Here is a 12616-nt window from a genome sequence, read left to right on the forward strand (position 1 = left end):
TGACTAGGCTCCTCCTATACCCCCTCCTTTCTGATTCCACCCATTCTGCCCAGGCTCCTCCTATTTGACCCCACCCAATCTGACTTGGCTCCTCCTAAACCCCTCCTCTGCTGTCTGACCCCACCCATTCTGCCCAGGCTCCTCCTATACCCCCTCCTCTCTGACTCCACCCATTCTGCCCAGGCTCCTCCCATACCCGTCTGACCCCACCCATTCTGCCCAGGCTCCTCCTATACCCCCTCCTATTTGACCCCACCCACTCTGACTTGGCTCCTCCTAAACCCCTCTGCTGTCTGACCCCACCCATTCTGCCCAGGCTCCTCCTATACCCCCCTCCTCTCTGACTCCACCCATTCTGCCCAGGCTCCTCCCATACCCGTATGACCCCCACCCATTCTGCCCAGGCTCCTCCTAAGCCCCTCCTCTGCTGTCTGACCCCACCCATTCTGCCCAAGCTCCTCCTATACCCCTCCTCTCTGAACCCACCCAATCTGACTAGGCTCCTCCTAAGCCCCTCCTCTGCTGTCTGACCCCACCCATTCTGCCCAGGCTCCTCCTATTTGACCCCACCCAATCTGACTAGGTTCCTCCTAAGCCCCTCCTCTGCTGTCTGGCCCCACCCATTCTGCCCAGGCTCCTCCTATACCCCCTCCTCTCTGACCCCACCCATTCTGCCCAGGCTCCTCCTAAGCCCCTCCTCTCTGACCCCACCCAATCTGACTAGGCTCCTCCTATACCCCCTCCTCTCTAACCCCACCCATTCTGCCCAGGCTCCTCCTAAGCCCCTCCTCTCTGACCCCACCCATTCTGCCCAGGCTCCTCCTAAGCCCCTCCTCTGCTGTCTGGGCCCAACCATTCTGCCCAGGCTGCTCCTATACCCCTCCTCTCTGACCCCACCCAATCTGACTAGGCTCCTCCTAAGCCCCTCCTCTGCTGTCTGACCCCACCCATTCTGCCCAGGCTCCTCCTAAGCCCCTCCTCTCTGACCCCACCCATTCTGCCCAGGCTCCTCCTAAGCCCCTCCTCTGCTGTCTGACCCCACCCATTCTGCCCAGGCTGCTCCTAAGCCCCTCCTCTCTGACCCCACCCATTCTGACTAGGCTCCTCCTAAGCCCCTCCTCTGCTGTCTGACCCCACCCATTCTGCCCAGGCTCCTCCTATACCCCTCCTCTCTGAACCCACCCAATCTGACTAGGCTCCTCTTAAGCCCCTCCTCTGCTGTCTGACCCCACCCAACCTGCCCAGGGTCCTCCTCCTACAGACAACACCCATTCTCTTTCTTTCACCTTTCTCTCCACACGTATTTTACTTACCGACCAATCTGCAATCCCTCTTTCGCTAGGCATGATTCCACTCTTACACAACACACAGACACATTTTACTTACCAATTTCCTTACCTGGTGCCGAACCCGGGATTTGAACCCTGGTTGCCTGGATGGAAGGCAGGAACTTACCCACTGGACCACACTGGTTTCCATGTAAGTAGCCTATCAAATTGTCCTTATGTCATGGTCATCCTTTTAATGTGCAATGGAAGCCACAGGGAAGGACACCAAGGCCTGTATGTTGCTTATAGTTACTACTGCAATCATCTAGACCACCAAGGAGCTATAGCTCAAAGGTAAGGATTGTACCTTTGGTGGGGACAGCCCTCACAGGCCAGGGTTCGAATCCTGCCAGTGCTGTAGAAGTATCAAAAGGTGGGAAATTTTCAAACAGTGATTTTCTTTTTTTTTTTTTGCTAAGTGTTTTTCTGGTTTCCATGTAAGTAGCCTATCAAATTGTCCGTATGTCATGGTCATCCATTTAATGTGCAATGGAAGCCACAGGAAAGGACACCAAGGCCTGTATGTTGCTTATAGTTACTACTGCAATCCTCCAGACTACCAAGGAGCTATAGCTCAAAGGTAAGGCTTGTACCTTTGGTGGGGACAGCCCTCACAGGCCAGGGTTCGAATCCTGCCAGTGCTCTAGAAGTATCCCAAGGTGGGAAATTTTCAAACAGTGATTTTTTTTTTTTTTTGTTGCTAAGTGTTTTTCTGGTTTCCATGTAAGTAGCCTATCAAATTGTCCTTATGTCATGGTCATCCATTTAATGTGCAATGGAAGCCACAGGAAAGGACACCAAGGCCTGTATGTTGCTTATAGTTACTACTGCATTCCTCTAGACCACCAAGGAGATAGCTCAAAGGTAAGGCTTGTACCTTTGGGGGGGACAGCCCTCACAGGCCAGGGTTCGAATCCTGCCAGTGCTGTAGAAGTATCCCAAGGTGGGAAATTTTCAAACAGTGTTTTTTTTTTTTGCTAGTGGTTTTTTTGGCAGGTGTCTCCCAACATTTCATATGTTTTCTCTCATGACCTTCTACCAACCGCCCTATTTCTCAAGTAGGTGCTAGGAACAAGGCCTTATCTTCCTTTATCAATGTCGTCATTCTTTGTCCTTTAAGTTTGGTGAATTGCAGAGTGCAATTGTGGTATTGGGGGTTATAACTGAGCACAAGAATGCGAGGATGGTGCTACACTTATTGTAAAATAGGTTGGTTGATGGTGATTTTTCATTTTAGTGTGAGCCACTCGCTCAAATCAGAGGTTTGGTGCCAGTGAGCTTGGATAGAAATAAAGGTCAAGTATGAGCTCTGGCTAATGAAATGATGGGTCGAGTTTGAGGCTAGCTAGAGTCCATTTATTAGGTGCAATAAGAAGTTGGAAAGATTGTTTCCTTTAAGAGACAGACAAGAGCAGAGTCAAGCCTTTGCTCTAGTAGATCTGCATCATGCCTGCTGCAGGATGTGAAGGAGTGGACCTCCACAGCAGTGCGTTGTGCCGGGCTGGGCTGCACTGGGCTGGGCTGGGCCTGCCCTGGCATCTTGGATTTATTCACCCACCTCCTTCCTTTGAAGAACGCTCACGAACGGCCACGAACGTCCTTGTTCTGTATACAGGCGGACAGCAGGCAATTTAGGACCCTGCTAAATGATGGTGATGTCCCCATGTGCTTCCTTCGAGTGGCAAAATCCTTTGTCTAAGGCAGGTGGGCTTTTTTAAAATTTGGTTGAAGACCATATGTTGGAGGCAGTATCACGGCACAAGCCGCCGACCGTCTCAGAAGAAAGTATGCATGGGAGGACATTATTTGCATAGGAGAGCCCTCTTCTCAGTCCCATTCTTAAGCTGCAGTGGCCATGAAGTGTTACTAGTGGGCAGCAGTATGAACAAAAGAGCACACTGAGGCTTTTCTTCTTCTTGCTGACATGATTCTTGGTCATTTTTGTCTTGCAGGGCCTAAGGAGTGAAGGACTACGATGACTGAGGGGATGAGGAATGGCTGGCCTGTATTTGTGGTGAAGGGGGAACATTTGGAAGGTAAACAGCAAGATGAAAGCGTCAAAGCATATATGTTTGCTGAGTGATTGAGTCTGTGTGTCACTTGTCTCTTTGTAGGGACATGTGAGAAAGGAACAGCAGCACCATAGACTTCAGGTGGGAGAGCAAGCAAGGATGAATATTTCCCTCAAATCCAAATACTTACAGCACCTCAAAGATGACAAGTGCGATATGATGTTCTGCAATTGCAAGGATTTGCCATGTGTGGTGCATAAATATGCATGGTTAGTGAGGTTTTTCCCAGAATGTGAGTATCGTTAGGCTGGCAAATGTCAGGCACTCCTTTGGGGGTATGAGGCCAAGAAAAAATTTGGGAAGTTTGCTACAGTCATCTGTAGGATCGAAAGACACTGGGGAATCGTTACAGAGGGAGCCAGGCTGCACAAAACGTGGTAACAGTTGGACAGAAATCTTTAGCAGGACTTTTGACTACCCCCAATGTGGGACCAGGACCGCAGTACCTCTCTGTCTCTGAAACGTATTTTGACCTCTGGGCACCACCATCTCAATGCCCCTCAAATGTTCCCTCCTGGAACCCCAGCTTTGGTAGTGCATCAACCAGGTTTCAATCATTTGAGTGACCACAAACACCCTTGCTATGTGCCTTCCATTTACATTCAGTCAGTAACCCAGCTGCTTCGTTCGCTATTGAATCTCAAGTGACAGTTGGATGCACATTGCAGGGGTATACAGGCATTTACCGTACTGTACAGCCCCTCTCAGTACAGTCAGACTACACTTCTTAAAATCATAAATACATGTTTTGTCCAACAGTAAGGCCGGGCCTTTCCTCTGTAGTTCATAGCCAACGTAAGGAGGAAAAAATAAGCTGAAGAGCATGCCAAAATTCTCTACAGACACTGCCAATCCTCACACTGCCTATTTGCATGCCGAGGTTATTCACTATGACCCACCAAACCAATTGGCAACAGTAGCCTCTCTCTGCCTCATTCGTATGCTCCGATGCCACCTTTAATTAGCAAATGTTAGTGCTCTAGGATTTCATAGCACGATTCGCTATAGCCTCTTTTTTCAACAGAAATGTCCTAAAGGTACCTATACCAATCTGCTGGGTGGGGAGGAGGGGGGCTGCTGCTGTTGGCAGTAAAATTTTGGGGCACCCCACCTGCAAAAATACATTCACATGCTCCTTGTTGTACCTTTCAATACCATAACTGCAGCAGAATCGTATGGTGACCCCTGTTGGTAACAGAAACTGTCAAACAGCTTTTTGCCACCCCCCCTCCCCCGTTGCCCCTAACCATTTGGGGTACACCCCATGAGGGAGGATCAGAGCAATAAAAAATAATGGTAGCCCCCCCAAAAAAGTACCTGGAAGGCATGCCATTCTGTGCACCTCATCGCTCTTCACGTTGCGCCTAAGCACCTTTTAATACTGCTCCCCGACTGCCCCCTCCCAACAGAAATCAGAAAGTATAGGGGGTGCATTAAAAAAGTTTTTGCAGTTCCCCACCATAAGTCAGGATCCTCCTCCATCTATGACCCCTTCCTAGGCCCTCAGACCCCACCCATTCTGCCCAGGCTCCTCCTATTTGACCACACCCAATCTGACTAGGCTCCTCCTTAACCCCTCCTCCGCTCTCTGACCCCACCCAATCTGACTAGGCTCCTCCTATACCCCCTCCTCTCTGACTCCACCCATTCTGCTCAGGCTCCTCCCATACCCCTCTGACCACACCCATTCTGCCCAGGCTCCTCCTATACCCCTCTTATTTGACCCCAATCTGACTAGGCTCCTCCTAAGCCCCTCCTCTGCTGTCTGACCCCACCCATTCTGACTAAGCTCCTCCTAAACCCCTCCTCTGCTGTCTGACCCCACCCATTCTGCCCAGGCTCCTCCTATACCCCCTCCTCTCTGACTCCACCCATTCTGCCCAGGCTCCTCCTATTTGACCCCACCCAATCTGACTAGGCTCCTCCTAAGCCCCTCCTCTGCTGTCTGACCCCACCCATTCTGCCCAGGCTCCTCCTATTTGACCCCACCCAATCTGACTAGGTTCCTCCTAAGCCCCTCCTCTGCTGTCTGACCCCACCCATTCTGCCCAAGCTCTTCCTATACCCCCTCCTCTCTGACCCCACCCATTCTGCCCAGGCTCCTCCTATTTGACCCCACCCAATCTGACTAGGTTCCTCCTAAGCCCCTCCTCTGCTGTCTGGCCCCACCCAACCTTCCCAGGCTCCTCCTATACCCCTTCTCTCTGACCCCACCCAATCTGACTAGGCTCCTCCTAAGCCCCTCCTCTGCTGTCTGACCCCACCCATTCTGCCCAGGCTCCTCCTAAGCCCCTCCTCTCTGACTCCACCCATTCTGCCCAGGCTCCTCCTAAGCCCCTCCTTCGCTGTCTGACCCCACCCATTCTGCCCAGGCTCCTCCGATACCCCCTCCTCTCTGACTCCACCCATTCTGCCCAGGCTCCTCCCATACCTGTCTGACCCCACCCATTCTGCCCAGGCTCCTCCTATACCCCCTCCTCTCTGACTCCACCCATTCTGCCCAGGCTCCTCCTATACCCCTCCTCTATGACCTTACCCATTCTGCCCAGGCTCCTCCTCCTCCTATTTGACCCCACCCAATCTGACTAGGCTCCTCCTAAGCCCCTCCTCTGCTGTCTGACCCCACCCATTCTGCCCAGGCTCCTCCTATACCCCCTCCTCTCTGACTCCACCCATTCTGCCCAGGCTCCTCCTAAGCCCCTCCTCTCTGACCCCACTCATTCTGCCCAGGCTCCTCCTATACCCTTCCTCTCTGACCCCACCCAATCTGACTAGGCTCCTCCTATACCCCTCCGACCTCACCCCCTCTGCTCAGGCTCCTCCTATACCCCCTCCCCTATACCCTTCCTCTCTGACCCCACCCAATCTGACTAGGCTCCTCCTATACCCCCTCCTTTCTGATTCCACCCATTCTGCCCAGGCTCCTCCTATTTGACCCCACCCAATCTGACTTGGCTCCTCCTAAACCCCTCCTCTGCTGTCTGACCCCACCCATTCTGCCCAGGCTCCTCCTATACCCCCTCCTCTCTGACTCCACCCATTCTGCCCAGGCTCCTCCCATACCCGTCTGACCCCACCCATTCTGCCCAGGCTCCTCCTATACCCCCTCCTATTTGACCCCACCCACTCTGACTTGGCTCCTCCTAAACCCCTCTGCTGTCTGACCCCACCCATTCTGCCCAGGCTCCTCCTATACCCCCCTCCTCTCTGACTCCACCCATTCTGCCCAGGCTCCTCCCATACCCGTATGACCCCACCCATTCTGCCCAGGCTCCTCCTAAGCCCCTCCTCTGCTGTCTGACCCCACCCATTCTGCCCAAGCTCCTCCTATACCCCTCCTCTCTGAACCCACCCAATCTGACTAGGCTCCTCCTAAGCCCCTCCTCTGCTGTCTGACCCCACCCATTCTGCCCAGGCTCCTCCTATTTGACCCCACCCAATCTGACTAGGTTCCTCCTAAGCCCCTCCTCTGCTGTCTGGCCCCACCCATTCTGCCCAGGCTCCTCCTATACCCCCTCCTCTCTGACCCCATCCATTCTGCCCAGGCTCCTCCTAAGCCCCTCCTCTCTGACCCCACCCAATCTGACTAGGCTCCTCCTATACCCCCTGCTCTCTGACCCCACCCATTCTGCCCAGGCTCCTCCTAAGCCCCTCCTCTCTGACCCCACCCATTCTGCCCAGGCTCCTCCTAAGCCCCTCCTCTGCTGTCTGACCCCACCCATTCTGCCCAGGCTGCTCCTAAGCCCCTCCTCTCTGACCCCACCCATTCTGCCCAGGCTCCTCCTAAGCCCCTCCTCTGCTGTCTGACCCCACCCATTCTGCCCAGGCTGCTCCTAAGCCCCTCCTCTCTGACCCCACCCATTCTGCCCAGGCTCCTCCTAAGCCCCTCCTCTGCTGTCTGGGCCCAACCATTCTGCCCAGGCTGCTCCTATACCCCTCCTCTCTGACCCCACCCAATCTGACTAGGCTCCTCCTAAGCCCCTCCTCTGCTGTCTGACCCCACCCATTCTGCCCAGGCTCCTCCTAAGCCCCTCCTCTCTGACCCCACCCATTCTGCCCAGGCTCCTCCTAAGCCCCTCCTCTGCTGTCTGACCCCACCCATTCTGCCCAGGCTGCTCCTAAGCCCCTCCTCTCTGACCCCACCCATTCTGCCCAGGCTCCTCCTAAGCCCCTCCTCTGCTGTCTGGGCCCAACCATTCTGCCCAGGCTGCTCCTATACCCCTCCTCTCTGACCCCACCCAATCTGACTATGCTCCTCCTAAGCCCCTCCTCTGCTGTCTGACCCCACCCATTCTGCCCAGGCTCCTCCTATACCCCTCCTCTCGGACCCCACCCAATCTGACTAAGCTCCTCCTAAACCCCTCCTCTGCTGTCTGACCCCACCCATTCTGCCCAGGCTCCTCCTATACCCCCTCCTCTCTGACTCCACCCACTCTGCCCAGGCTCCTCCTATTTGACCCCACCCAATCTGACTAGGCTCCTCCTAAGCCCCTCCTCTCTGACTCCACCCATTCTGCCCAGGCTCCTCCCATACCAGTCTGACCCCACCCATTCTGTCTAGGCTCCTCCTATACCCCTCCTATTTGACCCCACCCACTCTGACTTGGCTCCTCCTAAGCCCCTCCTCTGCTGTCTGACCCCACCCATTCTGCCCAGGCTCCTCCTATTTGACCCCACCCAATCTGACTAGGTTCCTCCTAAGCCCCTCCTCTGCTGTCTGACCCCACCCATTCTGCCCAAGCTCTTCCTATACCCCCTCCTCTCTGACCCCACCCATTCTGCCCAGGCTCCTCCTATTTGACCCCACCCAATCTGACTAGGTTCCTCCTAAGCCCCTCCTCTGCTGTCTGGCCCCACCCAACCTTCCCAGGCTCCTCCTATACCCCCTCCTCTCTGACCCCACCCATTCTGCCCAGGCTCCTCCTATTTGACCCCACCCAATCTGACTAGGTTCCTCCTAAGCCCCTCCTCTGCTGTCTGGCCCCACCCAACCTTCCCAGGCTCCTCCTATACCCCTTCTCTCTGACCCCACCCAATCTGACTAGGCTCCTCCTAAGCCCCTCCTCTGCTGTCTGACCCCACCCATTCTGCCCAGGCTCCTCCTAAGCCCCTCCTCTCCGACCCCACCCATTCTGCCCAGGCTCCTCCTAAGCCCCTCCTCTGCCGTCTGACCCCACCCATTCTGCCCAGGCTCCTCCTATACCCCTCCTATTTGACCCCAATCTGACTAGGCTCCTCCTAAGCCCCTCCTCTGCTGTCTGACCCCACCCATTCTGAGTAAGCTCCTCCTAAACCCCTCCTCTGCTGTCTGACCCCACCCATTCTGCCCAGGCTCCTCCTATACCCCCTCCTCTCTGACTCCACCCATTCTGCCCAGGCTCCTCCTATTTGACCCCACCCAATCTGACTAGGCTCCTCCTAAGCCCCTCCTCTCTGACTCCACCCATTCTGCCCAGGCTCCTCCCATACCAGTCTGACCCCACCCATTCTGCCCAGGCTCCTCCTATACCCCTCCTATTTGACCCCACCCACTCTGACTTGGCTCCTCCTAAACCCCTCCTCTGCTGTCTGACCCCACCCATTCTGCCCAGGCTCCTCCTATACCCCCCTCCTCTCTGACTCCACCCATTCTGCCCAGGCTCCTCCCATACATGTCTGACCCCACCCATTCTGCCCAGGCTCCTCCTATACCCCTCCTCTATGACCTTACCCATTCTGCTCAGGCTCCTCCTCCTATTTGACCCCACCCAATCTGACTAGGCTCCTCCTAAGCCCCTCCTCTGCTGTCTGACCCCACCCATTCTGCCCAGGCTCCTCCTATACCGCCTCCTCTCTGACTCCACCCATTCTGCCCAGGCTCCTCCTATTTGACCCCACCCAATCTGACTAGGCTCCTCCTAAGCCCCTCCTCTCTGACTCCACCCATTCTGCCCAGGCTCCTCCTAAGCCCCTCCTCTGCTGTCTGACCCCACCCATTCTGCCCAGGCTCCTCCTATACCCCCCTCCTCTCTGACTCCACCCATTCTGCCCAGGCTCCTCCCATACCTGTCTGACCCCACCCATTCTGCCCAGGCTCCTCCTATACCCCCTCCTCTCTGACTCCACCCATTCTGCCCAGGCTCCTCCTATACCCCTCCTCTATGACCTTACCCATTCTGCCCAGGCTCCTCCTCCTCCTATTTGACCCCACCCAATCTGACTAGGCTCCTCCTAAGCCCCTCCTCTGCTGTCTGACCCCACCCATTCTGCCCAGGCTCCTCCTATACCCCCTCCTCTCTGACTCCACCCATTCTGCCCAGGCTCCTCCTAAGCCCCTCCTCTCTGACCCCACTCATTCTGCCCAGGCTCCTCCTATACCCTTCCTCTCTGACCCCACCCAATCTGACTAGGCTCCTCCTATACCCCTCCGACCTCACCCCCTCTGCTCAGGCTCCTCCTATACCCCCTCCCCTATACCCTTCCTCTCTGACCCCACCCAATCTGACTAGGCTCCTCCTATACCCCCTCCTTTCTGATTCCACCCATTCTGCCCAGGCTCCTCCTATTTGACCCCACCCAATCTGACTTGGCTCCTCCTAAACCCCTCCTCTGCTGTCTGACCCCACCCATTCTGCCCAGGCTCCTCCTATACCCCCTCCTCTCTGACTCCACCCATTCTGCCCAGGCTCCTCCCATACCCGTCTGACCCCACCCATTCTGCCCAGGCTCCTCCTATACCCCCTCCTATTTGACCCCACCCACTCTGACTTGGCTCCTCCTAAACCCCTCTGCTGTCTGACCCCACCCATTCTGCCCAGGCTCCTCCTATACCCCCCTCCTCTCTGACTCCACCCATTCTGCCCAGGCTCCTCCCATACCCGTATGACCCCACCCATTCTGCCCAGGCTCCTCCTAAGCCCCTCCTCTGCTGTCTGACCCCACCCATTCTGCCCAAGCTCCTCCTATACCCCTCCTCTCTGAACCCACCCAATCTGACTAGGCTCCTCCTAAGCCCCTCCTCTGCTGTCTGACCCCACCCATTCTGCCCAGGCTCCTCCTATTTGACCCCACCCAATCTGACTAGGTTCCTCCTAAGCCCCTCCTCTGCTGTCTGGCCCCACCCATTCTGCCCAGGCTCCTCCTATACCCCCTCCTCTCTGACCCCACCCATTCTGCCCAGGCTCCTCCTAAGCCCCTCCTCTCTGACCCCACCCAATCTGACTAGGCTCCTCCTATACCCCCTCCTCTCTAACCCCACCCATTCTGCCCAGGCTCCTCCTAAGCCCCTCCTCTCTGACCCCACCCATTCTGCCCAGGCTCCTCCTAAGCCCCTCCTCTGCTGTCTGACCCCACCCATTCTGCCCAGGCTGCTCCTAAGCCCCTCCTCTCTGACCCCACCCATTCTGCCCAGGCTCCTCCTAAGCCCCTCCTCTGCTGTCTGGGCCCAACCATTCTGCCCAGGCTGCTCCTATACCCCTCCTCTCTGACCCCACCCAATCTGACTAGGCTCCTCCTAAGCCCCTCCTCTGCTGTCTGACCCCACCCATTCTGCCCAGGCTCCTCCTAAGCCCCTCCTCTCTGACCCCACCCATTCTGCCCAGGCTCCTCCTAAGCCCCTCCTCTGCTGTCTGACCCCACCCATTCTGCCCAGGCTGCTCCTAAGCCCCTCCTCTCTGACCCCACCCATTCTGCCCAGGCTCCTCCTAAGCCCCTCCTCTGCTGTCTGGGCCCAACCATTCTGCCCAGGCTGCTCCTATACCCCTCCTCTCTGACCCCACCCAATCTGACTAGGCTCCTCCTAAGCCCCTCCTCTGCTGTCTGACCCCACCCATTCTGCCCAGGCTCCTCCTATACCCCTCCTCTCTGACCCCACCCAATCTGACTAAGCTCCTCCTAAACCCCTCCTCTGCTGTCTGACCCCACCCATTCCTGCATTTCACCAGAACTCCCGAGGCGACTCCGGGAGCAACGCTGCTTTTAAAATTACTTGGACACTTGTCTACTTGTTCTTAGCCCGCCTACCTGCTTCGTTGTTTGGCGCTACGGAGCCAGCGCTTCTGCTCTCCCTGGCTGCTCCTGTCCTGCTCACTGACCCAGACCGCCACCGCTGATCGCCCCCTCCCTGCTGACTCTTGGAGTGGGACGGGCGGCTCCACCATCTTGGGCGGGTCTGGGCTCGGCGCTGCAGTTCTTTGGCCCCTCCCCCCTCGTCAAGTACTTTAGGCGGTCAGCTGTTAGCGCGCCTATCCTGCACTTCACCAGAACTCCCGAGGCGACTCCGGGAGCAACGCTGCTTTTAAAATTACTTGGACACTTGTCTACTTGTTCTTAGCCCGCCTACCTGCTTCGTTGTTTGGCGCTACGGAGCCAGCGCTTCTGCTCTTCCTGGCTGCTCCTGTCCTGCTCGCTGACCCAGACCGCCACCGCTGATCGCCCCCTCCCTGCTGACTCTTGGAGTGGGACGGGCGGCTCCACCATCTTGGGCGGGTCTGGGCTCGGCGCTGCAGTTCTTTGGCCCCTCCCCCCTCGTCAAGTACTTTAGGCGGTCAGCTGTTAGCGCGCCTATCCTGCACTTCACCAGAACTCCCGAGGCGACTCCGGGAGCAACGCTGCTTTTAAAATTACTTGGACACTTGTCTACTTGTTCTTAGCCCGCCTACCTGCTTCGTTGTTTGGCGCTACGGAGCCAGCGCTTCTGCTCTTCCTGGCTGCTCCTGTCCTGCTCGCTGACCCAGACCGCCACCGCTGATCGCCCCCTCCCTGCTGACTCTTGGAGTGGGACGGGCGGCTCCACCATCTTGGGCGGGTCTGGGCTCGGCGCTGCAGTTCTTTGGCCCCTCCCCCCTTGCCACACCCCCGGACTCTTTCCCCCATGTGTCGCTACTTAATGGTTACCCAGTCCCGGCCGCGCAGCGGACGCGCGCAGCGGGCGCGACGAAGGCGCGCCGAAGTTGCGCCTAAGTTAAGCCCGTCTGCGCCCGTCCGCGACAGGCCGGGACCAGGGGCCACACCCCCTGCCCTTTTTGTAGCTTATACCTCCGCACAACTCCTAGCTTTCAATGCTGTTTCCCCACTTTCACCTTCACTCTTGCACACCCTTGACACACTTGGTATTCTCGTCTCTCCTCCCCCTCACTTGACTCCACTTCTTTCTAGCCCCACTAGCACTACCCCCCTAGCTGCTGACCCCCCCTCTGCCTCCTATTCCTCCTCCCTCTCTGCCTCTGCCGCTGCTTC

This window comes from Lissotriton vulgaris, chromosome 1_1 (genome assembly GCF_964263255.1).
Source record: "Lissotriton vulgaris chromosome 1_1, aLisVul1.2, whole genome shotgun sequence".
In the NCBI taxonomy this organism is placed as follows: Eukaryota; Metazoa; Chordata; class Amphibia; order Caudata; family Salamandridae; genus Lissotriton; species Lissotriton vulgaris.